The sequence below is a fragment of the Echinops telfairi genome, unplaced genomic scaffold (assembly GCF_000313985.2).
Source record: "Echinops telfairi isolate 266 unplaced genomic scaffold, ASM31398v2 ScPeMD7_70;HRSCAF=299, whole genome shotgun sequence".
In the NCBI taxonomy this organism is placed as follows: Eukaryota; Metazoa; Chordata; class Mammalia; order Afrosoricida; family Tenrecidae; genus Echinops; species Echinops telfairi.
Window position 1 is genome coordinate 26,680,446 of NW_022103968.1, and position 4,471 is coordinate 26,684,916.

Below are 4,471 nucleotides of genomic sequence, written 5' to 3' on the forward strand. Positions count from 1 at the left end.
CTACTTTTCCTGCCTGTTGCCAGGGAAGGTTGGCCCTCCAGGGGACAGGAGCTATTCCTTGGGGGTGGGGGGGTGCCAGATAATTGGGCCCTTGGGTTTGACATCTCTGCCCTAGTGGGAGGGGAATGTGAGAAATGGAGTGATGTGTAGAGAGTTGTATTGAGGAAGAAACCCACCACCCCAAAACCAGAACTTCAGAGACAATCCAGGCTCAGACCCTTCTGACCATGACAGCTTGGTTCTGAGCTGTGTGTCCTGAGGTGGAGGCTCCACCTTCCTCCCAGGACACAGAAAGGGGCCATGGACCTAGAGGGCTAGTCTCCAGCAGGCCTTAGGACCCTGCCCCTCCCCATCAACTTCTGGGGTCTTAAATGATCTGCCAGACCCCAGTGCTGTCCCAACCTAGAGTCTGCTTTCTCCTGAAAGTTGTATGTCCTTAATCTAGCCTGGTTTTGGCTCCTTTACTTCCTCCTGATACTTAAAAAAAAATTTTTTTTTTTTTTTTGGTTAGGGGGAGGCTCATACTGCACAACTGCCCCTGTGTATAGTCCCCTAGAGACGCGGGCCAGGGTCAAAGCTTCCTTGAAAAGCATGTGATTGGGGCTAGGCTGGGCAAGGCACACATTTAAAGCGCCTATTGAGGCTGTCGTTGAAGGGGCATGGGGCCCAGGAGGGGGGTCTAGTAGAGCCTGAGGATCCTGGAATATCCTGGTGTGGGAACCCTTGGCTCCTGCTGAAGAAGGTGGGGGAGAGGAGAAGAGGGGAAAAGCTTGCCAAGTTGGACTCTTGCCTGGTCCCATCATCCCTCCCCTACCAGTTTGGTGTGCCTGCCTGTTTGTACAGTTTCTCCTTTATAACTGCTCCATGCTGGCCACCCTGCTTCCCATCCACCCATGTGGCGAGCCCACCCTGGGGCCCTGACCCCCTGACCCTCCATCACCACACAGGAACAGAACTGAAACTCAAGCTCCCGACAAGTTAGGGTGATGGGTGATCAGTTTTAGAGTTTGAGGTCCTACGAGTAGTGATTGTGGCTGTCAAGACTGGAGGTTGAGTGGGACGTTGGCCCTGAAGTTGGGGGAAGGTGCCTGGGTTCAGTGGAAGGAGGGAGAAAGTTTCCTCTCATTCTCTGGGAGCAGCACAGGCACAGGAAGAGAACGCTGTTTCAGGGGGGTTGGGGCTGTGGGGGTGTGTGTGTATGTGTATGGAGGGGACAACTTCATGCAGTGTCTCATAACTCATGTGCCTTTTGTGTGTCTGTCTGCCAGGGACAGGCAGGGGGGTGGGGTGGGGAGGAAAGGGGGTGAAAGATGGCTGAGAGTGGAGAGTCTTTACCCCCTCAAAATTCGAAAAGGCCTGATGGATTGATGCCACTGAGGATGGATGGAGGCTGGACATCTAGGAGAGCCACATGGGGAGGGGCTGGAGAGTGGCCCGAGGTAGGGAGTGGTAGGAGTTGGAGCTGAAGGGGACCAGACTTGGCTGGTTGGATGGGAGCACATGCTTGAACACAGGGGCATCCTGCGGTAGCATCTAGCAGTTCCAGGCCCAAAGACACACACACACCCACACTTCCCCCTGAAGCAGCCCTGGGGTGGGGGCCAAGGCACCCTGGCAGGCCGCCTGCCTGCTGCCTGCCTGTCTGAGTCTCTCCTTTGTGCTCTGCTCTCTCCCGGCTCCTCCTCCTCCCCCAGCCCAGCAGAGACAGCACATGCCCCACACATGTGACTGAGGGAAGCCAGAGCACACACAGACCCACACACATGCACACGCGGAAACACCAGCAGACACACACACACACACACACACACAGCTCCCATAGTGCTCCTGGGGTGGGACTCTGAACAGCTTCTGGAGCGGAAATGGCTAGTGTACAGGAGAACCTTGCTGAGGGGCATCACCAGCAGGATGCTGAGGGGGTCAGGGGCCTGTCTGGAGCAGCATGTGGCTCCGAAGGGTTAAGGCAGGGAGGAGTAGGGGGAGGGGAGGAGGCAGCAGTGGTGGCGGCTGGGAGCCAGGAGAGGATGGCAGAGCGCCAGGCCAACGGGAGGCCGGGCACAGACAAAGGAAGGGGGGCAGGCACACTGGAGGCCTGGGTCAGGGAGCCCCAGGGGCCCGGGCAGGGGACAGCGATGGCACCTCGTCCTGTGGACTGGAGCAGGCTTGCCATCAGTTCCCCCCTTAAAGAGAAGTGCTCTCCCTCTTCTTTCTCATCCGCTTTGTTATTCTTTGCTGCTTCCAGCTCCCCCACTCCCCCAACCCCCAACTTAGGACCTCCTAACTCAGACCTGCTCTTTGCATCTGCCCTTATGCAACTGGAAATTGGGTCAGAACTGAGAGGGGACCAGGCTTCCCAGAAAAAGGGAAAGAAGAGGGAGCCAGTTTGGAATGAGAGGCCAGTCTTAGGAGCCTCCTCGTTGCGGAGACAGGCTGGGTGGGGGTTCTGTACTCTGAGCCTTGTGTTCTGAAGCCAGAACACAACCCCATTCCCTTGCCCCCAGCCCTCCCCTAGTGTGGACAATCATTTGAAGCCTGCAGTGGGCATCTCTGGGAGGAGAAAGGAGAAGGGCTGGCTGCCGTGCTCCAGGGCTGGACCTCTGGAGGGGTTTGGAAGCCCAGGGGCAATGACTTCAGACTCTCCTGTCTCACTGTGTTGTGCTCACTTTGGGACAGTCCTTGGGCCTATGTGCTATAAGAATCTCTTGAGATACTGAATGTGAATGCACTCAGGAAAGTTGAAATATATGTAATATAAGGGAGTTGTCCTGTGGGGTTCTCCAAGTGGCACTTTGCATTTGAGAGTCATTGGGAATGTCAAAGGCTTAATGGTAGGCAGTTTGCTCCAGGGTGTGGCTGAATGGCATATCTTTTGGTGTGTTTGGGAAGGCTCCCGGGGCTGTGGCTAATACAGCCAGACTGTGATCGGAGGTGGTGTGTACCTTTCAGGGAAGAAAGGTACTTGTGTTAGGGTTCTCTAGAGAGATAAAATTGTGTTTATCGGCCAGGCTGGCACAATAAACTATCTCAGTACTTTACTGGGTAAGTTGCTGAGTACCAAATGGTTGGGGTGTATATGTTACTCTGTCACTGGCTCAGGAATACCATTATTTCAGTATGTGTGTTTGGATCAGGATGTACGTGTATCATAGATTCCAGTGTATATGGAAGCCAGCTCTGACAAGGGGTGTGTGTGTGTGTGTCTCCCCTGGGTTGAGGTGTATTTAGGATTAAGTGTGTCCCAGGTATCAGGTACAGTGGAAGCAAGATAAGTTATTTATGTGTGTCTCGAGCAGTGGTTCTCAACCTTCCTAATGCCATGACCCTTTATTTTTTTTTATTTTTTATTTTTATTTTTTGCCATGACCCTTTAATACAGTTCCTCATGCTGTGGTGATACCCCAACCATAAAATTATTTTCATTGCTACTTCATAATTGTCATTTTGCTACTGTTATGAATCGAGTGACCCCTGTGAAAGGGTCATTCGACCCACAAAGGGGTTGCGATCCACAGGTTGAGAACTGCTGGTCTAGAGTAAGCTGCCCAGAGCCAGGTGCAATCTGGTTGCACTGTCACCTGGTGGGTAGGTCATGAGAAATCTTGTCTTGGGGCCCATGTATGAATATGGTGAAGGGGAAGGAGGGTATAGGAAGCAGCCACTCATAGTAAAGGAAGACTTCCACACAGACAAGTTGTGTGTGTGTGTGCCCCTGCCATGCCTTTATCTAGCCAAGCAGTAGGATCTAGACCACTCCCCAAGTTCTAGAAGCACCTCTACTTTGGGATGCCCTTGGAGAACAGGCTGCATCCTGCTAATAACCACATGCTTTTTTCCTCCCAGGGTTTGTGGGGCCTGGAGAATTCAGCAGCTGATGGACCCCTTCAGGGACCCTCAGATGGGTTACAGGCACATTTGCCTTCCCAAGCTCTGTCAGGACCGTCTGGGTCTGGCCTTGGAACTTAGCGAGTTGGGGGTTAGGGAAACCAGCAATTGTCCCTGTCTCAACAGTATTAACTAGCTGGAGTCAGAATGTATGTCTGTCAAAAATAACATTCCCCCCTCCCCCTCCCCAGGAACCGCCCCCCAGCTGCTCTGGGATTTCATGCCAGGGACTGAAACCCAGGGTGGCAGCCCAGGCCAGCCTTCCACCTGAGCCCTCAGAGCAGAAGGAGAGAGGTTTGGGGCAGTGTGACTCAATTGGGGGGTCTGCAAAGAGGAGTGCGCCCACCACCATCCCTGCCTGTGGCTTAGGCTCCCCAGTACCACGCCTGGAGCTAGGAGAGGGCAGGGGGTGCATTTCGCACCTGGACCCTGCCCTCCAGGCCTCTCCCTCACCCTGGGCCCTCCCCGCCCCATCTGCTGGGTGGCTGTCTCTGCCCCTGTCTCCCCCAGTCTCTGTCTCTCTTTTGTTTTTCTCGGCTGGCCCTCCCTTCCTCCCTCCCTTTCGGCTCCTTCTTCCTCTTTCTCGGGG